Here is a 25682-nt window from a genome sequence, read left to right as displayed (position 1 = left end):
GTCCTGGAGCACACAAATGACAGGAGAGGAAGACTGAGGAGATCCGAAAAAGTGGGGCGTTTCGTGCATAGCAACGCGTCAATCCAGGAGCGTCAGCTGCGACAAATGTCCTACACTAACGCGAGATGTTCATAAAGGGGGACGCTGAGCACGGGCTACATGACCACCTTCTGTACCATTTTTGTGACACGTTTGTATGACTAAACCTGTTGGAAAAATTCAAAAACTACATAACGAGTGTTTCCTTTTCTTTCTTTTATCTTTTTACTATTTTTCCTTCTTCCTGACTTGGGTTCATTGTTGCAAAAAACACTAATCTTCTTGTTTAATTTCATTTTTTTAATGTTTATTTGTTTTTGAGAGAGAGAGACAAAGACAGAGCGCGAGCAGGGGAGGGGCAGAGGGGGGGGGAGACGCAGAATCCGAAGCAGGTTCCAGGCTCTGAGCTGTCAGCACAGAGCCCGACGCGGGGCTCGAACCCACGAACTGCGAGATCATGACCTGAGCTGAAGTCAGACACTTAACTGACTGAGCCCCCCAGGTGCCCCCAAAACACTAGCTGTAATTTCTTAAGAACTCTCGTGGAAACTGGCACAGATTTTGCCCCTTAGACCCTTGCCTCCGGTCCTCGATTTCTGTCACCTTGCTGTGGTTTTCTAGTGAGGACCGTTTGGAGGGCTTTCCATCTAATCCCCACCTCCCGGGTCCACTGCGTTATTTCTGGGCTGTGGTGTTTCCAGCCTGAGAGCATCATGGGTGTAAGTGGGCATCACTGAGGCTCAGCCTTTAAAGACCGGGTATGGCTCGAGCCGGTGGGTCCGAGGGCAGACTTCACATGACTCTGAAAGGCTTCTGTCTGTGCGTCACCTCCTCTCACTCTCTCCCCAATCACTGGCTTTCCTAGACAGGAAAGGTGGCAGGAAAATCAAGTCCCAGATGAGAGCATAAAGGCATTGCTAGGAATCACCCTTCCCCACCACCCTGTGTAAACCAAAAAAAAAGAAAAAAGAAAACAGTTGAGGGGAGCCTTGCCCCCAAACTCTCTGACCCGAAGAGATGGGAGAACCTTAGAGAGCCCCCTTGAAGCCATCAGTGTATGCCCTCAAAGGACAGCCTTTCCAAAGCTCATGAATCTGTATTTCCCTCCTCTATTTGTCAAGCGGGATTTGGCACAACGGATAAATCGGATTGGACAGCACAAGCCCGGACGCCAACCCTCAAGTCAACCCTAAGCCCTGGCGTGTGTTGACACATTAGCTTCAAAGAAGGGATTTTATTTTTTTGCATATTTCTCTGCTTTCGGGTTTTGACGAGGACTAGAATGAGGAAGGGGGTCGGCGACCTTCCCACGCGCCACGCTGGAGGGGTTTCTGATTCTCCCAACACCCTGGAAGGCCACACGGAGCTGGGAAGACAGGGGGGTTAACCTGCAGAGATGTTTCTCTCCTTCTCTCCCCACCGCCTTGTCTCTCTATGCCCTTCCTTTTTCCTCTATTCACCCTCCGAGTGCACAATTCTGGGGCCCATTTTATCGGTCTCCATGCCTCTATGAGCAGCTCGTAGGCAGGAGAGTGGCAGTGGTGGCTGTGACATACGTCTTCAGCGTTCAGAAACTGGTGCCCACATTTGTAACCCTTTGGCCCTGGTTATGTTACCTGAGCTCTGCAACCCCACTGGCCTGTTTTAAGAGAAATGGTGATAACACCCGGGAAGAATTTTTATGCTCCATCAACACACCCCTAAGGGCTGAGGAGGCTGCAGGACTCAGGGGACATCGGTCGCTTCCCCGGCCCCCTTCGGATCATGGTGTTGCCCAATCCAGACGCCTCCCCTCCCCTAAGTTCTATCCGCCCTCCGGGAAGGACTGGGGCTCCACTCATCCTCCTCCTTCTGTATTGATAAAATGAGTGGCTCTCCCGATTTTGAGAATCACAAGAGATAAGCTAAAAATCTCTATGCCTTTTGCCCCCTTTGATTTCAAACACAACGAGCAAAGAAACTCTGAGAAGTTTTGTTGCTTATTTAAGCAGGGACACAGCCCTACAGGGAAGTGTTTATTTCCTGTATCTTACCAGCCGGGAGTTTAAAGAGGTGAAGTGACTTGCCCAAGGCTACACCATGAGTCACGGGCAGAAGCAGGATTCCAAGCCTGGCCATCTATCCCCTGGCCTATGCTTGTTACACACCCCGCCCCCTCCTTGGAAGTGTCCCTCTGTCTATGGGGCCCCTCACTTGTATGCTTTGTTTGAGCACCTTCCCTGTGCCCCATGGTGCTGACTGTCCAACGAGGGACAAGTCGTGATCCTGCTTTCGGGAAATATTGGTCAAGAAGCATTGAGTGGCTGGGGCGCCGGGGTGGCTCAGCCGGTTGGACGTCTGACTTCCGCTCAGGTCACGATCTCGTAGTCCGTGAGTTCAAGCCCCGCGTCGGGTTCTGTGCTGAAGGCTCGGAGCCTGGAGCCTGGAGCCTGCTTCGGATTCTGTGTCTCCCTCTCTCTCTGCCCCTCCCCTGCTCACGCTCTGTCTCTCTCTGTCTCAAAAATGAATAAAAACATTAAAAATATATTAAAAAGAAGAGTTGAGTGGCCAGGAGTTGGACAAGGGCAGTTTTCATCCCTGTGGGTCCTTCAGTCTGTGTCACAACTACACAACTCTGCCTTTATAGCGTAGAATCAGCAGCAGACCAGATGCAAACAACTGAGTGTAATTGTGCCCCAATAAAACTTTATTTAGAGAAACAGTGGGCCAGATTTAGCCTGTAATCCTTAGTTTGCTGAGCTCCAGCAAAGTTTGTAGACCATAGGAAGCCTCAGGATGGGCATCATTGCTAATATTTGGAGTAATTTAAATCTCATGTGGTCAGACTCCTGCCTCCAATTCTATCCTTTTTCCTTTTAACAAAAGGTGATCTCAGTCTCAAGCTGCACCCTCTTTATAGGGACGCTCAGCACTTTTGTGTCCGCTCACCAGAATCGAGACAACCCCTACAGTCCTCCTGCTGTCCAACCGCATGCCCAAGCTTGCCTGGCATGATTTTCCTCCTAGAATGCCTTGGTCCCAGCACCACATTGCACTGTCACTTTGGAAAACGTCAGCTGTCAACAGCCCTAACCGGCCCTGATGGCCACAGTGTGGGGCTTGTCACTCGGTGTGATGGCCCTAAGGAAATTATGAAAATGTGATTAAGGGAAAGAACCAGAGGCAAAGACACAGTGGTTCGGGGGGGAGAGAGGCCAACCTGTATGTCGCTTAAACTAGAAACACCCCACACAGGCATACAACTCTGCAGAATCGGCAGTTACAATTAACGACGCTGTGACCCCCAAAGGCTTGATCTGAGACTTCACCATGGTTCGGAATATCTGCTCGAAGGGAAGAAACAGGAAGAGAAAAGCACCCTTAGGAAGCGCATCCCGTGTGAAAGACTCTCATCTCTGTCACTATCGGTTTCTAGGCTTTTCCGCCCTGGGAACCACTGGGTGGAGGCGTAATTTGGCCAACCTTTTGAAAGGACGATCTAGTCATTTCTAATCATACTCTTTTTAAAGTAAATGGAGTGTAGTTGACACGCGACGTCACCTCGGTTTCACGGGTATGACATAGTGACTCAACTTCTCTATACATCACGCTGTGCTCACCACAAGTGTGGCGGCCATCTGTCAACACACAATGCTATCACGATACCATTGGCTACATTCCCTGTGCTGTGGCTTCCGTTCCTGTGCCAGTATCCATCGATAAACGAACGGATAAAGAAAACGTGGTCTCTCTACACGTGATGGAATATCGCGCAGCCGTAAAAATGGAGGAGATGTTGCCATTTATGACCAACGTGGATGGACGTAACGCATATTACGCTGAGTGAAATACGTCAGATGGGGAAAGACAAACACCGTATGATTTCACTCGCAGGTGGAATCTAAAACACAAAACCAATGAATAAACGAACAAAAAGCAGAATCAAACCGATGAATCCAGAGCGCCCTCTTTAAAGTGGACGGATCGTGGACTTTACAACCCCGCTCCTAGGACGACATCCAGAGGAAACAATTGGATGTTTTCCAGACGTGGCATCTGTAGGCGGGATAGTGTTCACGTACAATGTTTATTCCGGGTGGCATATCGAAGTACCTAAAATTCCTGACTACTGGTAACTGTTAAGAATGATATAAATCGCAACTTCAAAATGAAAGAGTTTGTAGCTATCAAAAATGTCTCAGAGGACTATTGAGGAAACAAAGGATGCCCACAAAAGCAGATTACAATATAACATACACTGTGTAACTCCAATTTTAAAATAAAAAAAGGTTGTAACATTTGAGTTGGAGTAGCTAGAAGTGTACCAAAATGTAACAATGATTATTTCTGGTGGAACTCAAAACATTGTTTGTAGTTTACTCTGTTTTTATTTGTGTAAGTTTTCTCCGTGAATATATGTTTCTCTTAAATGTCAGAGAGAAAGACATGGTAAGTATTGTCTAAATCACACGACAATGTGACAGGGGTAGAAAAAAAATACCGGGAAATAGCGTTTGTATCATAAGGATAGGATGTTAATAGTAGTTTTACTCCGGAAACAAAATTAAGAAAAAAGTCATTCCAACACATAGCCTGGCAAAGAGAAGAAACAGAAAATGCAGTCACACCCAAAAATTCTAGCACCACAAAAAGATGTTCAAATAATAATAAACATCTCAAGAAGATTTATCTCCACTCACAATCCAACAAAGACAAATTGAATAAAAAGTAAGGCGCGATCTTTTTTTTTAGCTATTAAGGTGTCAACTTTTGAATGACATTAATCACCAGAGTTGTTGAGGATAGATGACTCAGCTGCTCACACTGAGGGGGCTGGCATCTAAATGTGTCCGTCCTTCTTTTTTTTTTTTTAACATTTATTTATTTTTGAGACAGAGAGAGACACAGCATGAACAGGGGAGGGGCAGAGAGAGAGGGAGACACAGAATCAGAAGCAGGCTCCAGGCTCTAAGCCATCGGCCCAGAGCCTGACGCGGGGCTCGAACTCGCAGACCGCGAGATCGTGACCTGAGCCGAAGTCGGACGCTTAACCGACTGAGCCACCCAGGCGCCCCTGTGTCCGTCCTTCTTATAGAAAACAGCCGTTAACCATCATGACCCATGATGTCAGCAATACTTACTTCCGTCCTGACAATTTTACCTTTAGGATTATTTCTGAGCAAGTGGAAGCATGCTTAAAGATTCTTGCAAGGATGCTCCCTTCCGATTTATGTATTTATTTAGTTCGGTTCATTATTTATTTATTTATGTATTTATTATTGATTTACTTACTTATTTATAAATATGGGAGCCATATAGATGACCAAGACATGGGAAGCGGGGACACAAATTGTGATCGACAGTTATAGACACAGGATAGAGGATCAGACAGACATCAAAATCATGTTTCCAAGAACTTTTAAGGATGCACGCACAGGCTTCCCTTACCCAGTGAGAGCGGCACGATCGTGTGGTGTGTGATACGTTCTAATTTCATAAACTATCCACGTACACACGCATTAAAGGGCAGGCGGGAGTCCGCAGTGGGCAACACGGGTTGCTCACGTTAAGAGAGGCTTTACTTGGTATTTTCTAGAAGGGCAATCATCCGAAGGAAGCAAATAGCTGTTAAAAGAGACAGCCTGGGCTGGGCCCTGGAATGGCGTCAGCTTCCACCCGGACCCACGAAACCAGACCCCTGTGGTCGTCAAAGCTGCCCGGGGTCTCTAGTGTGCAGACGAGGTCGAATGCGTTGCATTCTACAGACACGTGCTTTCTTTGCAAAGACTGTTCCCGTTGCCAGGAGAAAGGCTGACCACGAACCCGACCCCACGGGCTACCTGTGCGCGTGGAGCACCCACTGTCACATGTGACCTGGGGGCAGATACCTGTGACGTCGTCTGCGATTGAAGGCATCAACTCGGCAAGGCGAGGGCTTCCTGAACTCACGCAGCAGGTGGAGCGAGAGGCAGACAAAACCAGCAGAACGTTCCGGAGTTGACTCCGGTCTGTTGGTGGGGTCTGAGATCACTGTGTTCTTCCTCGTGCTCTGTGACCTCTGAGGTCCCCTGCTTGTACCCCAGTGGTTCCCAAACAGGGACATGGGCAACGTCTGGGGACATTTTTGGCTGTCACAGTTGGGAACGGAGGGGTTCCCGGCCTCTAGGGGGGCAGCGGGGAGGGATGTCACTACCTCCCTGCCATGCTCAGGGCAGCGTTCCGACCAAGAATAACAAGCCCCACCCACCCCCCCCACCCCATCCAGTGTCACTAGAGCTGAGGCTGTGAAACTTTGCTTCAACCCCAAATTGTCGTAAAGACTAATTACGATACTGTCCCAACGCGTTCAGACCAGAACGCAGCACTGAGCAGAGACGTGTGCGGAACGCATCGGTGTGGGGTCCCCATTCTGCCCCTGCTCGGGACACTTGGCCTTTCTGTGGGGAAAGACGGTCCCCCTTGATGTGGGGCAGAAAGGCCGCATGGAGCCAGTTCCTTCCTGCCCCCGAGGGCAAGAAAGCCCCCGCAGAACCCACCTGGGCAGCCCAGACCTGCCTCTCTGTTTTATCTGCCACAGTCATCTCGGGCCCCTCTGCACACCGGGGACTAACTGTAAAGGACAGAGCCCCCGCCCAGCTGCCGGGGCCCCACAGGCACCGTGAGAACCCCGGTTTCTGCAGAGGAGGAAGTCCTGGGCTGAGGAGACAGCTGCTCTTATCACTTCCTCCCATCTCTGCTCCGTTGGGTTGTTCACCTCCAAAGTAGGCCAGACTGCTCTGGGCCTCCTTAGGAGAGAGACCCCAAAACCTGCGGGGCAGGAAGAGGCCACTCAGCGGGTCTCAGAGGGCTGGGAGCCAGGCAGCCCCCCACCGGCCCGTGTCTGGCAACGTGTGCAAAGTTTCCAGGGGCTCGGATGCTGAGTCACCACCAAGAAAAGGGGACTTTAGACACAAGAGACCACACTCGTGAAGGGTGAGGGGCGCCAGGGTGGCTCCCGGGCTAAGCGTCGGACCTGACTTCAGCTCAGGTCGTGATCTCACGGTGTGTGAGTTCGAGCCCTGTGTCAGGCTCTGTGCTAACAGTACGGAACCTGCTTGGGATTCTCTCTCTCCTCCTCTCTCTCTGTCCCTCCCCTGTTAGCTATCTCTCTCTTTCTCTGTCTCTCTGTCTCGAAAATAAATAAAAACATTAAAAAAAACAAACACACAAGAAAACCAAGAAAGGTCACACTGCCCAGAGGGGCCCCGCCGCACAGCTGCCCAGACCTAAGTATACCGGGGGGATGTTGGTGGCTGGATTGGTGATCCCTCTGGGCCTCGTCTTTGGGCTGCCCTCATCTGAAGATAGAGATCATTGGAGAACAGAGATTACAAATGTCACAACCCCATTGGGCCAAGTAACAGAGCTGCCCGGATGTGGAGATGGGCAGTCTTCCCTTCTCCCTTTTTGTTTAGTTTTCTGATTTTGTGTTTCCAGCTGAGGAGCGTGAGCGAGGAGCTCAACGAGCAGTAAGTTTTGCTCGGCCTTGTGCCTTGTAGGCTGGCGACTTTCAGGACGCGCCCCAAAGTGGCCTCTTCTGCTCCGGTCCCGGCTACTAGTCCCGACTCATTATAGGCCATCAGGGGTGATCACATCCACTTCTGAGTCCTTCTCTATGTCTTCCAACAAAACCCATGGAGACATAATCTAACACCCACTGCGTGCACTCACGCGTGTGATCCTTCCATCCCTGTACGCATTTGTGCCAAGACTGGTGACAAAAGTAGGGCCTACAGGGGCGATGAACAGCCCGGTCTGCCTTCCACCTCCTTGGGTTCAAATCTCAGCCCCACCATGTTGCAGCCGTACGACCTGCCCTCGGATGTCACAAACCTTCTATGCAAAATTTTGAATGTGTTGTCTCCTGTTCAGGTGCTGTTCCTGGGGGCCAAGGTCACAGCCCCCCGAGTCAGACTGCTCAGGTCCAAACCTCGGCACTGTGCGCTGTGATTGTGGTGACGCTGACCCTCTCTGGGGTGTGTTTTCCAGGGCTGCGGAAGGAGGATCACAACCGCAAATAAGTCCTAGGGTTGTTTCCAGAGTTAAGTGAGTTCCCAGGCACCCTTGTGTCAGAGCTCTCTCTGTGGGTCGGCCGAGCTGGTGGGTGATGCTCACAAGGCACTTAGACCAGCAATACCACAGCGCGGGTCCCAAGCACAGTCCTAGGGGCGCCTGGGTGGCTTCAGTCAGTTAAGCATCTGACTTCAGCTCGGGACATGATCTCACGGTTCACGGGTTCAAGCTCTGCATCAGGCTCTGCGCTGACAGCTCAGAGCCTGGAATCTGCTTCCGATTCTGTGTCTCCCTCTCTCTCTGCCCCTCCCCCGCTCATCTGCCTCTGTCTCTCAAAAACAAACAAATATTTTTAAAAACTCAAAAAGCACCGTCCTTTGTCCTTGAATTGCTGATTTTTTCTTTGTCATTCTTGTCTTACAGATGCTTTGAGGCTCCAAGGAATCTTTATTATTATTATTATTATTATTATTTTAAATTTTTAAATTTACATCCAAGTTAATTAACATTTTGTGTCATCATGATTTCAGGGATAGAATGTAGTGATTCATCGCTTACTGATAACCCCCGGTGCTCATCCCAGCAAGTGTCCTCCTTAATGCCCATCCCCCGTTTAGCCCATCCCCCCCACCCGCTACACCACCAGCAGCCCTCAGTTTGTTCTCTCTACTTAAGAGTCTCCTACGGTTTGTCTCCCTCTCTGTTTTTATGTTGCCCTTGCTTCCCTTCTCTTATCTTCATCTTTTTGTATCTTAAATTCCACATAGGAGTGAAATCATGCTATTTATCTTTCTCTGACTGACTTATTTCACTTAGCATAATACGCTCTAGTTCCATCCACGTTGTTGCAAATGGCAAGATTGCATTCTTTTTGATCTCTGCGTAGTACTCCATTGCATATATATACCACATCTTCCTTACCCGTTCACAATCCACAGACATTTAGACCCTTTCCATAATTTGGCTATTGCCAATGGTGCTGCTATAAACATGGGGGTGCATGTGTCCCTTGGAACCAGCAGACCTGTATCCCTTGGATAAATACCTAGTAGCACAATCGCCGGGTCATGGGGTAGTTCTATTTTTAATTTCTGAGGAACCTCCGTCCTGTTTTCCAGAGTGGCTGCATCAGTTTGCATTCCCACCAGCAACGCAGGAGGGTTCCCAGTTCTCCGCACCCTCGCCAACACCTGTTGTTGCCTGAGTTGTTCATGTTGGCCGTTCTGACAGGTGTGAGGTGGTACGTCCTTGTGATTTTGATCTGTATCTCCCTGATGATGAGTGACGTGGGAGCATCTTCTCATGGGTCAGTTGGCCATCTGGATGTCTTCTCTGGAGAAGTGTCTATTCATGTCCTTTGCCCATTTCCTCACCGGATCATTTCACAAACGTGAGGTTCGCCAACAACACAGGATGGTTCGGATGGCTAACACTATGTGCCGCGGCATCAGGGACACCTACAGAACATGAGACTTCGTGGCAATTTTTCTTAGAAGTCCTGGCCACTGACACTACAGAGTGAGCCAGATTTAAACTGGGACTAAAACTGATCTTTTTACAATCATTTATTAGCTTTCCACAGCTCTAAGGAGAAAGTAAAAAGCATTTCAAATGGCCTACGCCACCCATGTGGGCTGTCCCCTGCCCAACCCTCTGGCTTCAGCCTCCAGAACCTTCTGGCTCATCCTCAGCGCCAATCATACTTTATTTCAGCTTCTTTCATAAGTGAGGATCTCTTTTGCTCTAGGGTCTTTGCACACCCCCGTCCCTCCTTCTGAAATGAATGAATGAAATGTGTTTGCTTTTTCCTTTCTTCATGATTCTCTCTTCTTAATTTGATACTTTCTCTCTAAAGGGAACATCTAATGGGAGTGGAGGGGAACCAGTTTGTGTGTTTGCACGTGGGCTTCTGTGGTTGCAAATGTCCCCAGAGTCAAAAGAAAAGCACAAGGAACCAAAATGCCAACACGGGCAGGGATTAGTCTCAATGTCAAACTTTCCGCTTTGAATACACAATGGCTGCCAACAGACTGTGGCTGAAGGTGCCTGTCGAGAGAATTGTATTACATCAGCGAGCCTGTAGAAAACATCCAGCCTGTCTTTGCTGGGACATGTCCTCTACCATTGTCGAGCACTGGGCTGGCACAGTCCTAGGCGAGCCACATGCCCATCACCTCATTCAACCCCTACCGAGAACGCTGAGGCTCTTCGCAGCCCTGTTTTGTAGACGGGGAAACTGAGGCCCCGGGCAGTTAAGTAAGATGAACCAGAGGCATACCCTAAGAGTTGGGGCTCCGAACCAGACCTGCCTGATATCGTGATTCTTCTATGGACTGATTTGACAAGTCTTTATGGAACGTCCACTATGCGCCACGCCCTGTGGGAGACCACAAAGTTGCAGCTGTCATCAGCGACATGGAGTGCTTGTTCTGATGGAGGCTGAAGTGTAACTGCAGAGTCGAATAAGCGGGGAGCAATTGTACGAATGGGGTGCCGTATCGAGAAGAGACAGGTGACCCGGGCTGGCAAGGCGTTGCAAGCTCCCTAGATGACGTGCATCTGTTAGCTTTGCTGTGTGATAAACCAACCCGGAACTTTGACCTGAAACAACAGCCATGGAGCCCACAAGACTTCAGGTTGGCCGTCTGGGCTGCCGTAGCTGAACAATTCTCCTGGGCTGGGCTGGGCCGGGCTCGCCTCCTCGGGGGACTGGGGCCCTGGGCGTGTTGGCCGGACATGGCTGGTGTATGATGACCTTGTTTGGGGTGACCGGGGCTTCACTCGGTGTTTTGGTTCTTCTATTACATTAGTCCAAGCCCGTTTGCCTGCCAGTCATAGGGTCTGGAAAGGGCAAGCCGGAAAGCCAAGCACTTCGGGGGTCTTGTATTTAGGTTTTTCTTTGCATCATGTCTGTTATTATTCCGTCACCAAGCAAGCCACGTGGCCCTGCCCTGAGTCAGTGCGGGAGGGTCCCTAAGAGCCTGCACCCTCGAAAGAGGGTTTGAAAAATTGGGTCTACTGTCCCAGTCAATGAGCAAGGATATCTACACTGAGCCAGGCAGTTTGGAAAGGGGCTGCTGGGCGGAGAGGGGAGAAAATGTAGAGCAGCGTGCGGCCTTGGAAGGTGGAGTGGGCACTGGCACACAGAATAAAATCGTAAAGTGCTGTAGCTTTACGTTAGCCCTGCTTTCTCCCGTTTTCTCTCCGGACCCATACGGAAGCCACGGGGCTCTTCAAAAGAAGGAAATGATTCACCCAGGTCTGAGCCAAGCACAGTTTGGACATCCCTCTGACAAACTCAATGGTTGCCAGTCGACGGGGATCCAGAGTGTCAGGCCACCTTCTGAAGCCAGCGTCTGTCCAGCGTGGGCCAGTCTGGGCGGTGGTTTGAGCCTGAACCCAAATGAACCTCCGCCCGACAGCCCTGGGTTAGGTTTCATGTATATTACAAGTGAAAATTAAAGATAGAGGTGGGTGAGGGCGGTGTTGGGGGGTGGGGAGGAGGGAGCGATCTGAAGTTTTCTTTGTAACTTGGCAAATGTGAAGTTAAAACGTTTCTTTACAGTCAAAACGACCATGTCATTCAACCTCCCGCCCCGCGAGCCTGGTTCTGATTATTAGCTGAAGTTCAACGCACGTCAAAGGCGTTTCTGGCTGGGCAGCTGGGGAACAATGACCCTTTTATTCAGGGAGGAAAAGTCGAGTCTGAGGGCTGAGAGAGTCGCCGGGCTCATGGGCGTGGGGTCAAGGCCACATCCAAAAGCATTCTTTCCTCAAGGCCCGGGCCCCACGGCTCTCGATCCGAGGTTCCCGACTCATGGAAAACCGCAAGGGCGTTTATTCCCGGGAGCCTGGAATAGGATCTGGGGTCTTAAGCTGCAGCTCCAAATGTAAACGTGGCAGCCCTTTCCCACAAACAGGCTGAGGGGAGCAGCGGTGACCGAAGAGTGGGACAGACCGGGCTGGGGGGCAGCAGCTAACAGGGCACGGGAGAAACGGTGTCCCTCCAGAGTGTAGCCATGACAAGGGCTCAGCGTCTGGGACCACAATCCCCCAGGACCCCTGATCGCTGTGTGACTGCAGGCTTCTTGCTTCACGTCTCTGAGCCTCAAAGACTAGAGAACCGTGCCGTCGGTGTCCATGGCTAGGGCGTCACCAGAGATGCCACTGTGGATGAGAACAGAGTCAGGAAGGAGCCGTGCACAGATATTGTCCCCGTCTCAACTGCTTGGGGCTGGCTCGGTCCCTGAGGGAGGCCCCCTCTGCTCTGACGCCCTGGGAGTGCAGGCTCAGAGCTTCCCGGCCCCCAAGCTGAGCAGACTTCTGATGTGACGGTTGGCCTGTCCGGGGAGCAGCTCTTGCCTCTGCACAGCCCAGCCTTGGCAGGACCTCCACTAGACATCCTACCTCTGGAGGCTTCCTCGTGTATTAGGGCCCTGCAGCTGCTGGGACAAATTACTACAAACTTGGTGGCTTAAAATAATCCACATTTAGGGGCCCTTGAGTGGTTCCATCAGTTAAGTGTCCAACTCTTGACTTCGGCCCGGGTCACGATCTCACAGTCCGTGGGTTCGAGCCCCATATCAGGCTTTGTGCTGACAGCATGGAGCCTGCTTGGGATTGTCTCTCTCCCTCTCTCTCCACCCCTCCCCAGCTTGTGCTCTTCCTCTCCCTCAAAAATACATAAATAAACTTCAAAAAATACCCCACGTGTATTCCCTTCTGGTTCTGGAGGTCAGAGGCCTGAAATCAAGGTGGCAACAGGCGGGTGTTTCTTCTGGGGTCTTTAGGAGAGGATCCATCATTTGGCCTTTTCTAAAAAGTGGCCTTTCTAGTGGTGACCCCTCCTCCTTGGCCCTTCCTCTGCCTTCAAAGCATCATTTCCCATCTCCAACTCTATCACATCTCCTTCCTCTGTTGACTTTCTTGCCTCCCTCTCACAAAACCTCATGCGACGGCACCTATCTTCACCAGGGCCAGCCCCTCGCGTCAGCATCCCTCGCTCAATCACATCTGCAAAATCATTTTGCCAGGTCAGGGGGCACTCCACAGTTTCCAGGGATTAGGATGGGCGTCTTTGGGGACCATCCCTCAGCTCACCTCTCCCAGCCTTCTCCGGAGGCCCACTTGCCATCCTTCAGTTGTTCTGTTTGCAATCAGGCTCTGGTCCTGATGACCCCAGACGGCCTGTCCCTCGGAGTCACCATCTGGAAGGCTGGCAGCAGTGAGCTGGCCATTTCTCGGGGACACATCACTCGGTGTCCCAAGAGCGGGGCTGGCCAAGCAAATCACAAGGCAGAATGGAGACGTGGCATTGCCAGCAGAAAGCCCTTTGAGAAAGCCAATGGCAGTGAAAGCTGTCTGCTTTTTCAGGAGTTAAGTGGAAACGAAAATGGACTCCGGAGGAAGGGAGAGGGGTGACCAGGGCCAGCACAGGTCGTTCACCCTCCGTGTGCAGCAGGAGGACATCAGTGGCAACTCTTGCCTCCCTGGTACCTAGATAAGGTCAACAGACAGGAAATTCCCATACAGGGCATCCTGTTCAATTTGAAAATCAGATAAACAGTGATTGATTGATTGATTGATTGATTGATTTTTATTTGGAAGAGGAAAGAGAGCATGTGTGTGTGCGTGTGTGCGCAGGCACAGGAGAGGGGGTGGGGCAGAGGGACGAGAGAATCCCAAGCAGGCTCTACGCTCAGCACGGAGCCCCACATGGGGCTTGATCCCATGACTTTGGGAGCATGACCTGAACCGAAATCAAGAGTTGGACCCTCAACAGACTGAGCCGCCCAGGTGTGCCAACATTTTTTTTTTTACTATAAATGTGACCCACGCAATAATTGGGACATCCTTATAAAAAATAATTACTTGAGTATCTGAACTTCTAATTTAACCTGGCATCTGTATTCTATCTGGCAACTCTAAGCCAGCACAAATCTTGGTATGATGATCACTATGGAAAGAAAGAAGGAAGGACAGGAACGAGGGAGGAAGGGAGGAAGGGAGGGAGGAGGAAAGGAGGGAAGGGAGGGAAGAAAGAAGGGAGGGAGGGAGGAATAAAGGAGGGGCGGAGGAGGGAGGGAGGGAGGGAAGAAAGGAAAGAGGAAGGAAGGAAGGGAGGGAGGAAGGAAGGGACGGAGGAAAGGAGGGGGGAGGAGGGAGGGAGGGAAGGAGGAAAGGCAGCATCACCACACATTTATTGTAAGTCAGATCCTGGGCTAGGTGCTTAGCATAAGTTTTCAATTCTCAAATCAACTTTCTAAAGTCATCAGTATTATACCTGATTCATATATGTAGCTAAGTAATCCTAGAGAAATATTTGTTGGGGGCAGCCAGTTGTTGTCTGACTCATTTCTATGGGGGTCCTGCATTTTTGAGAAGAGAAATATTGGCTCTTGGAAAGAAATCATATGCTGATAAATTGGCCGAGCCCTTTGCATGGCCATTGTGGGGCACACTTGCGACTTCCTACCTTCCTGCCTCTTGGGTCACGGTGCCCCTTCCTATCCCCAGGCCCTCCCAGGAGCCTCTGAGCACGAGACCCCCGGGCATCCACGTGGAAAGGGGCTTTGGTGAGAATCCAGAGCCAAGGTCAGCCACCTCCACCTGAAAGCTTTGGCTTTGTACTTGGTCCCAGATGGAGTCCTGAGCTGCCTGCCCCACACAGGGAGGGTTCTAACGTCAGACAGAGCTGGCTTTCAGGGAGCTGTAACTTACCGGGTGGGTGATCGCGGGCAAGTTATTTTATTTCCTTGAGACTCAGGCTTTGCATCCATAAAATGGGGAAGCTCTCTTTTGAGTTTATCTACAAAGGGACTGAAATGATATCCGCAAATCATCAATAACTAAGCACATCCTTAGCACGTGTCAAAAGACCAACACCCTCCATGGGGTTAAAGATGAAACCTTCATTCGTGTCTCTTAAGAAGGGAAAAGGAAGAAGAGGAAGGAGGGGTGGGGCGAGGGAGGAGAGGGAAAATCAGGAAAGAAAAGTGGCACAAGAGCCCAGCTGTAAAGGACGTAAGCAAATGGAATAAAGCAGAAACGCCAGCCTAAGTCTCTACGATGCTTACATACGCGGTATCTGCCTTACTCTTTGCTTTTGGCTGCAGATCGCTGGGCTCTTCCTAATTATTTCCAGGCAGAAACAGGGTAGAGATCAAGTCTGGCTCTGGAGGCGGCCACCACCACCCTTCCAGGGCTCCCCTCTGCTTCTCTCGGGCCCCAGTGGGAAGGAAATTGCGGCTCTCAACTTCCCAAGGTCATAGTAATTGAAATTCTCTGTCCGTATCCCAATTTTCCAGCTGAGGACTCTTACAGTTGTCAAGACATAAAGACCCAAAATGGGCACTTTTCAAGATGACCATGAGTGTATAATTAGTCGATTAAAATTGTCAAAATGTTACTTTTGGTTAGTTAAAAGATGTATCAAAATCATTCCCTTGTTTAAGGAAAGCGTCTGTGTGTGTGTGTGTGTGTGTGTGCGTGTATTCTAAAAAGGGGCGACAGGAAGCCTTCATCAGGGACAGATAGCTGACAGGACAATTTTACCCCGAAGAAACATCTTGATTGCCAAATCACTCTGGTGGGGCGGTGATGCAGGCTGTACACGGGGATGTTAGAAGCTAGCTAAAGCTGTTCACCCCGCCCTGCAGTTCTCTGGCCTTCTCCCAAACCTTCTGAGGCTCCTGTCTCCTCCAGGAAGAAGTGCATTGTGGTCTGAGTAGTTCACCAGCCTCTTTCTTCTACCCTAAGTTCAAGCGGGCGGGTACCTGTCCACTCATTAACTGAGGGCACAGGGTATTTGATCGATCCCGGACTCGCTCGTCCACAAGATGGGAGTCACACAGGCAGCCGCATGGGTTTGTTTCAAAAGTCAGTAGGATCCAACAAATGAGAAAAGGCCACCAGAGTGAGGGCGTGTAATGCGCGCCCACATAACACAACACTCTCGCTTCAATCATAGCATCGTCCCTTCCTTGCCTCCTGTTTCATGTTTCTCTGACAAGGACGTTGAGAAAGCACACACTCAAGTCTGAGCCCTCGGGACACTTCACGGCAAAGCTCCAAGAATTCCGCACGGTTACCATTATCACCACAAACCACGGTGGAGGGAACAGAAGTGTCAAAGAATGTTTGCTGGTCCACTAGACCTGGGCTTGAACTTTATCTCTATCTTAATAGATATAAGACCTTGGGCAAGACCTTCTACGGGGCTCAGTTCCCTCATCTGGCAATCGGAGCTAATATTACAAATGTTCAAGGGCACTGTGAGGGTTTGATGCAAAAAAAAAAAAATGCTCGTGGAAAACTGCCACAATGTCTTGCACATACTGAGGAATCGATAGATACCTGCTCATTTTGCAGGATATTTTCAAGAATTTTTCGATGTATCCCCCAGTCTCCACATATCACACACACACACACACACACACACACACACACGCATGCAATTACACATCACCCATGTTTATGTGTTCGGAGGCTTTCTGCTCTACCCAGGCAACCAGACGGAAGGTGCCCCTTGCTTTGGAGAAACTCTGTCATGGCAGACCCGGAGAATTTGGACACCAAAGCGTGGCATTTCAGGAGCTGTGGTCTGGATGTAAGTCAGAAGCGAGATCTGGGAAGAGTACCGCCAGGCAGGAGCAGGTCTTGGTATCACCCCAAGATTTGCATAAAGCCTCCCGGACGGGGGCCAGGGGCTGCATTCTGGACACCCCCACATTGACGTGTTGAAGCCCTAAGACCTCGGCATGTGACTGGATTTGGAGGCAGGGTCCGTGAAGAGGTGAGTAAGATAAACTGAGGTCCCTGGGGTGCGTCCTGCCTTCATACGACGGGTGTCCTTGTGAGAAGAGAATGAGACACAGACGCACCCAGAGGGAAGACCGAGCAAGGGGACGGCATGAAGGTGGCCACGTACAGCCAAGGGGAGGGGCCTCGGGAGAAACCAGCCCTGTGGACACCTTGACCTTGGACTCCTGGCTTCTGGAAGTGGGGGAAGGAGGGGTCTGCTGTATCAGCCGCCAGTCTGTGCACTCTGCTGTGTTAGCCCTCGACGGCTGATACAGCGGGGGAAGGAGAGCCAGCAGAGAGGAACACGGTAAAGGGGGGTGCCTGGTACGCCCCAGGGGAGGGGACCCGTGCTCTGCTTCCTCCTGTGGAAGTAGGATTATGGGTAAGGAAGTAAAATTCGCAGATGGGTATAAGGAAAATGGAGCCCCAGTTCATGGGCAGCAAGAAGAACACAAAGCAGGTGGGGGCTCAGACGAGTTAGCGATGCCAGAGCGGGTAGGTGACAACGCAAGGAGCCACCAGCCTCGTGCATCAGGGCTGTTCCCGGTGGAACCGAGCCACAACCTCAGGGGAAGAGCCCGAAACCCACTGAATTCACTGCGAGGAAGCCAGGTTGGGGGTTTTATCTAAGGGAGGAAAGGGCTCCAAATAGCAACTAAGCGCGGTGTGCACGGTAGACTGAATATTGGAATATAACGCCCCTCCCCCTGCCTCAAATGCCCACGTCCTCATCCCCAGAACCTGTGAATGTGTTACCTTACGTGGCAAAAGGGACTTCAGACGGGGTCAAGGATCTTGAGATGGTCCTGGATTATGTGATCAGGCCTGGTAATCCTAAGTGTCATCGCAAGACAGCCAAAGGGAGCGGAGGAGGGTATGACAATGGAAGCCAAACGGCTTGGCCACTAAAGAAAGCCAGGTTCTCTGCAAGCTGGACGAGACTATCAATGGATTCCTTCCCAGGCATTCCAGAAAGATTTCACTCCTAGGTGTCATTAACACCTTGTCATTAACACCTTGATTTCAGCCCCTGAAGACGCACCTAGTCATTCTGGCCTCTAGGGAGGACACTTGTGTTCTTTTAAGTCACTGAGTTTGCTGTGATATATTCCAGGGGCCCTAGGAAACTGCTACCCTCAGGGACAGAAAATTAGAGAAGGCGACTTTCTCACAGATTTCCAAAATGCATACTGGTGATGGGTGTTCTCTCTCTTTTTTAATTTTTTTAATGTTTATTTATTTTTGAGAGAGAGAAAGATAGATTGTGCAGGGGTGGGGGGGGCGGTGCAGAGAGAGAGGGGGCCACAGGACCCGAAGCAGGCTCCAGGCTCTGAGCTGTCAGCGCAGAGTACGACGCGGGGCTCGAACTCACGCACCGAGAGATCATGACCTGAGCCGAAGTCGGACGCTCAACCGACTGAGCCCCCCCAGGCACCCTGGTGACACGTTCTCTTGAGTGTTCAGGACAATGGCCCTCACCCAGTGTCATTTGTCTGGTTGGGAGGCCGATCTTCACAGTTTGAGTGACCTGGGGCAGGATTGAGGGCGACCAGTCTTTGTCAGCCGTCCAGTGACTAGAAGCGGGCTGGCCAGAGCCCCGTCGGCACCCGCGTGCCCAGGTATCAGCTTAGAGTCACCGAAAGAAGCCAAGCCACCTGAGCCCCCCAGGCGCCCCAAGGGGCATCCCTTTGAATGTTGACTCTCCCCCGGCCCAGCCCTTTGGCATTCCTACGGAGGAGAATAAAGCTCAACATCTTCTGATAACAATCTGCCCCGTGTTTGCAGGTGACGTGGTGGATGCCCATGTTGGGATCCCTGCACACCTCCTGTACCAGCCACTCCAGGGGCCCAAGCTTCAGCTCAGAGGACAGGGGCACCTGGGGGGCTGAGTCAGTGAAGCGGGGGACTTGAGTCGGGTCATGATGTCACGGTTCGCGGGTTCGAGCCCCGCATCGGGCTCTGTGCTGACAGCTCGGAGCCCGGAGCCCGCTTCAGATTCTGTGTCTCCCTCTCTCTCTGCCCTTCCCCACTCACGCTCTCTCTCTCTGTCTGTCTCTCTCTCTCTCAAAAATAAATAAACATGGGCCAGTCCGTGCCACCCACAAACATGCTGCCTGGCTCACACAAGTGTCTTGTAAATGTTAGCCTTTACCTGGAAGTTATTTATTTAGGAACTGATGTATATACTCTGTCCCATTCCAAAAATCGTTTTAAGGAGACTCTTCAGAAATTGTCACCCGTGGCAAGTTGTTTCTGAAACCCTGTAAGAATTCACAGTAGTGATCCTTTCTCAGCAAAACCCTCATCAGTTTTTAATAATCAAACCTTACGCTTGAATGGTTCTCTCTGGAAGTCACCTTTTCACTGTCTTGTCCCCCGTCCTGGTTCACACCTTTGTTTAGCGCTCACGTCCTTCTATGTTGCATTAGAATTTAAGCTCCTCCCTCCCGTGTGCTGCGAGCTCCTCCCGGAAAACAAATAAATCCTGTTCCGCTTTGTATGTTCATCCAACCTCCTTTCCCCCAACAAATGCATCATTCAGGGTCCAGCAAAGAAAACAAAAACCACGGTCGGTATTTCCAACGGAAAGACTTCATGTGAGCAACCAGAAAACTGAGAGATTAAATAGACAAATGACATTACTCCGAAATGATGATCAGATAATCCCCACAACAGACAGCTGTGACTGGGGCTCTGAGAACAAAAGGGAAACCAGGTGGGGGCACTGGAGCCCAGGAGCGAGAGGCCGTGGGACAGTCCTCAGACCCCCTCAACGGAGCATCACCCGGCCACAGTTTATACGTCGAAGGAGCCATGCAAAGGCTGATTCTGGAAGTAGGAAAAGAAGGTAGGGACGGGACGGCTGGCCACCTGCTCTATCATGGAGGCACAGCTCCCCAGGGAGCCAGGAGGCAACAGCCAGGGGAGCCCAGCCCAGAGTCCTGAACGGCCACCTAAGAGCAGGGGAGGGGAGGGTTCCCTTGGAGCTTCCAGCTGGTAGAGAAGTCGCCCCTACAGTAAGCATTTCCCCAGCCTCTACTCTGGGCTGAGTCCTCTGCTCAATGCCATGCTTATTACCACAACTGACTTTTTTTCCCCTTAAAGAAGTATTAAAAAAAAAGAAGAAGAAGAAGTGAGTATATTTTCCTTCCAAAAGTGAGACTGTAGACATACGGAGAGGTGCAGGCAGCACTGTATAATAAAGGGTCAGTTCGGGCATCATTTAGACCTTGGGTTCTGATTCCATGTTTGCTGCTGACTAGCTGTGAGACCTAATCAAGTAACAAGACTTCTCTGAGCTTCTGTCTCCTCCATAAATGGGACATTTTATTGCGTCCATGACATTTTTTTTTTTTTTTTTTTTGGTGAGGACTAAATGAGCTAATCTCATGCTCAATGAATGACAGTGTTTTACACATTTTTGGCTCAAAAGACTGGAGAGCCAGGCCCACCGAGGAATTTCAAATGACATTCAAGTTTAACTTGGAACCACTGACCTGACTGGAAACATCTAGCATGTGTTAAGGAAATAAGACTTCAGCCTCTGCTGAAATCATGTGTGGCTCCGTGAACAGTCAAGGAACAAAGGGCACCAAAATAAAACAAAATCCTGGGTGCCTGGTGGCAAAGTCGGTTAAGCGTTCAACTCTTGATCTCAGCTCAGGTCATGATCTCACAGTTCGTGAGTTCGAGCCCTGCATTGGGCTTTGCGCTGATGGTACAGAACCTGCTTGGGATTCTCTCTCTCCTTCTCCCTGTGCCTTCCCCGCTTGTGCTCACGCTCTCTCAACCTAAATAAATAAACTTAGATTTTTTAAAAAAAGAAAACAAAATTTTCTCCATTCCGAGAACCCTCGCCAGTGCTGTATGTTTCCCCCTACAAGGAAAAGACCAAAAGGAAAATGAACAAGTGTGTTTTCCAGTCTGGCTGAGTCGCACCTGCCTTACCGACCACACGGGGTCAAGAACTCTCAGGCAGAAACATTTCCTCTGACGCAGAAGTCACAGGAGGTAGCTGCCTTCTGAGAGGACCCCAGACATGGAACTGTCAGATTTGAAACATGGCATCCCGACAGGGGGCGAGGCAGACACTTACCTTTGGTTCTCAAGATCACTGAGGATAACATATCATCAAAGGCGATCGATAATTCTTGTCGACTAGAAGAGAACGGGAGGAGACAACCCAGATATTTTTTTACGGTTTACACATTAACCTTAAATCTATCACAAATGTGTCACTTCAGGCTACCATTTCTGCAGCAGGGGAAACAAAAAGTAGAGAAATTGAAATGAAACAAACACGTGGCAGGAATCCTGCGTAGCCCTGGGCAGCACTCACATGTAGGTTATTTTAGGTAGTCCTAGAAATAACCCTGCAAGGCCCGTGCTAGTATCCCCATTTTCTAGAAGGCAGAACAGAATCGAAAGAGATGGAAGTATTTTCCCCAAGGTTGCCCCATCATCCATCCATCTCTCTCAGAACCTGGGTTCAAGCTGAGAGCTGCAAGGCAGATACGTTTTGGTCTGGTCTTGTCTTACACAGAATGCAACACGTAACCCCATAAAAGTCCCTAAATTATTGGGCCTCCTCCCTTTCCCCTGGGAAAGTAATGACCTCTAAGGGCATGGTCTGTTCAAGAAGTCTTCCAATGCATGCATACACACCACAAACTATAACAACAAAATACAACAACGCGAAATATAAGCAATCAAGAGAAATGCAAAAAAATCTAATGGCATGACCACGGCCAGGGTAACCCGCATGCAAAGCTTTGCTGGCAGAAGCAGGTTTCATTTTCCCCTCTTTCCTAAGTCATAGGAACCCCTCATATGGTTGTCTTTATTTTAATGTGCATGAATAAAAGATATCCTTGTGAACTGATGTAGTCCACAGGCTTTTGAGATCAAACAGTTTTCTACTCCAGGTGAAATGTGGAAATGACAGATAATGTTGTCAATATGCTATATTTTTGTTAGGGGGAACAAACATGACCATAGCAATCATTTTCATCATATATATGTGTGTGCCTTTGTGTGTGTGGGGAGGGGGTAGGTGTGGGGGGAGTATTTAAAGAACAAGATTTAAGGGGGGAAAATCAATAAATGCAGAATTTTCCATAAAACCTTCAGTGAGAAATATCCCTCCCGCTTGCTCATGTATATTAAAGTGAGCAGAATTTGCTGACCTGCATAATACAATCCAGAGTGATTACTGGAGGGGTCTGAGGTGATTAAATAACCACAGCATTTGGAGGTACCTGGAAATAAATATCCTCATTCTAGAGCCCATGCAGATTCCGTAGGATGCGATGAAGGCATTCTTTGGGTACTGAAGGTTACATCTCATTCCTTCCTTGCCAAAGAAACAGCACCGATTTGTGGCTTGGGAACAATGCATTGGTGACACTCTGTGCGTGGATAACATATGAAATACAAAATATATTTATATCCAAGAGGCAGCATGAGTGGGGCGGTGGGGGTGGGGGGGCAGGCATGGAAACTCTGGTGTCAGATTTGAACTGAATCTTGGTCTTGGAGAAATAACCCCTCTTCTAGGCCTGAATATACTCATCTGTGCAATGGGAGTAGTATTGCCACCAGAACATCTGCTCTTTAAATTACAGCTGCTGCTTCAAAATAGAATCACCCTACAACCCAGCAATAGCACTACTAGGAATCTACCCAAAGGATCCAGGAGTGTTGATGCCTAGGGGCACGTGTACCCCAATATTCATAGCAGCACTTTCAATGATAGCCAAATTATGGAAGGCGCCTAAATGTCCATCAACTGATGAATGGATAAAGAAGATGTGGTTTATATATACAGTGGAATACTACTTGGCAATGAGCAAGAATGAAATCCTGCCGTTTGCAGCAACGTGGATGGAACTGGGAGGCATTATGCTGAGTGAAATTAGTCAGGCAGAGAAGGACAGATATCATAGGTTTTCACTCATATGTGGAGCTCGAGAAACTTAACAGAAGACCATGGGGGAGGGAAAGGGGGAAAAACAGTTACAAACAGGGAGGGAGGCAAACCATAAAAGGCTCTTAAATACAGACAACAAACTGAGGGTTGATGGGTGGTACGGGAGAGAGGGGGAAATGGGTGATGGGAATAGAGGAGGGCACTTGTTGGGATGAGCACTGGATGTTTTATGTAAGTGATGAATCACGGAACTCTACCCCCGAAACCAAGAGCACACTGTATACACTGTATGTTAGCCAACTTGACAATGAATTATAGTTTAAAAAATGAAATAAAATGACTGTCTCATAGGCAATAAATAAATAAATAAATAAATAAATAAAAGCTACTGCTAATAAATTGGTGGGGTAATGAGAACAAGTTTTCTTTGCCTGGGTGCCCATACCAGAATATCTACTGAATTCATTAATGGTTTCCTCCCTGCAGCCCCATGTTGGCAACTTTGTTGAGACTGAAACGGAGATTCAGAAAGGGTAACTCCTGGATTTCATTGAACTGAAGGTCCAATCCATTGTAAGAAGCATCATGACTTTACGTGGCACAGCGAGAGAAACCTATCCTAGAAATTCGAACCGTGTGATGCCATCGGTTGTTGGATACGGTCCATTTCAGATGCTAAAGTATTTCTTAAAATACTGCCTGAGAATCAATAAACCATGGCAAATCGTCTAAATGGCACCGCACGTAAACCGAAAGGACTAGGGTGTGAGCACAGGACTAGGGAAACACAACGCTGGGTGCTGGTCCCTAGAGCTAGTAGGTGCCTGCTCCGGGGTAAGAGGCGGCTTCTTGGATACACATTGTATTACACAGTGTATGATATCTCAAACTGTGTGTCCTAAACTGTGATATCTCAAACTGTGTGTAGGCTTTGCAGATCGATTTCCATTTTGAGATCTCTCTAAAATAACCACGGAACAGGAAATCACGTATGCATATACACGGTTTTGACCAAAACAAATTCGGGGACCTTCTGGCAATTCTTTAGGGAATGAAAAGTAGAGATAAAAGTAAGTGATTTGTTGTTGATGAGGACGGTCCTGAAAAGATGATGTTTCAGCACCGAGATTGTGAAATATACCAGTCTCAGCGTCCCCGGAGCCGAAAGAGCCAGACCAGTGGGCGCCTGTGAGAAGAAACCCTATTGTTCGGGCTGGTCAGGAGTTTGTTAGTGTATCTACTTTTTAAAACATATACAAGAAGGGGGCGCCTGGGTGGCTCAGTCGGTTAAGCGTCTGACTTCGTCTCAGGTCATGATCTCACAGTTCCTGATTTGAGCCCTGCATCCGACTCTGTGCTGACAGTTCAGAGCCTGGAGCCTGCTTCAGATTCTGTCTCCCTCTCTCTCTGCCCCTCCCCTACTCGCGCTCTCTCTCTCTCTCTCTCTCTCTCTCTCTCTCAAATAAACAGTAAAATCTTTTTTAATGAAAAAAACATACATGAGAATAGCTTTGGGCAAAACAAAACTACCAACTGATATTGGTCAAGCTCCCTTGAGGTAAATAAAATATTGGGACCGATTTGCTACATTGGAATGAAATTAAAGCAGACTCTGCAAAGTGGTCAAGTTGATAGTTACTAATTAGGGGGTGCTGGGGTTGCCCAGTCGGTTGAGCGTCTGACTGTTGATTTCGGCTCAGGTGATGATGTCAGGTTCATGGGTTCGAGCCCTGCGTCATGTTCTGAGCCAACAGCACAGAGCCAGTTTGGGATTCTCTGTCTTCCTCTCTCTGCCCCTCCCCTGCTCATATTCTCTCTCTCTCTCTCTCTCTCTCTCTCTCTCTCTCTCTCTCTCTCAGAAAATAAATAAATAAATAATAAAAAAAGAAAGACTAACAATTTAGACTGACTAGATAACTCATATTCTAAATTTATAACATTTAAAAAATGTCTATTGTTGCCCCACCTTAAATATTCACAGAGACACGTGTCATGGCAGGAAACACATAGATGCTTATGTTAGTTCCCTACTATTAAATCTGTGCCCACTTTAGGCATGATATTCCATACTCATTACCTACACATGGTTGAGAGCTTCCACATGAGGCATGTTGGGGGCTCTAGAAACGTCTGTGAAGTGGGCAGTATTTGGCCCTTATTTTATGGATGGAGAAAGGGAGCCTTAGAGGGGTCAGCAACCTCTTCCAAGGCCACAGGGAGGGAAATAGCCTAGAAACACTGGAGAAGCACTTAATTTTTAGTCAGATTTCAGAAACTCAAGATAAAGAAAATGGCCACCTTGGCTTTTTCTTCAAAATTACCAAAGCACATCAGCAACTATACTAAAAGGACCTCCCAGACGCACAAGAGATTGGGGGGGGGGGGATGTTTTACAGTTTGCAAAATGCCTTCAATACGCATGGCTTCCTTTGTCTTTCCCACCACCCTCAGAGGTAGCTAGAGTGAGGACTCCTGTCCCCCACCATTCATTTTACAGATATGGAAAGTGAGGCCCAGAAGGGGCAGCTGACTCATCCGGAGGCATGAGGGCAAGAAACTGAACCTCTCCCTCTATCTAGGCATCTTTGCTGCCCCCTGTCCCCGCACACACACCTTCCCCTTGAGCTATGAGAGCATTTTCCAGAGTCTCGGCACCCCTGCTGGGATCCGACTCTGCGAGGGACGAGAACAAGGTTTCAGATTTAACCAGCTATGCTTCACTTCAGTGCCACCTGAGCTAATAAGAGGCAGACTCAGGGGGTGACAGAGATGTTAGTTATTTCAAGGGGAATCCGTGCATTGAGAAGTCAGGGTGGGGCGGGGGGGAGGGAAGGAGGGAGAGTTGACATGTCAGGGAAACCATTCTGCATCAGGACCCTTG

Source organism: Felis catus, chromosome B3, assembly GCF_018350175.1.
Source record: "Felis catus isolate Fca126 chromosome B3, F.catus_Fca126_mat1.0, whole genome shotgun sequence".
Classification (NCBI taxonomy): domain Eukaryota; kingdom Metazoa; phylum Chordata; class Mammalia; order Carnivora; family Felidae; genus Felis; species Felis catus.
Note: the sequence above shows the minus strand (reverse complement) of the source record.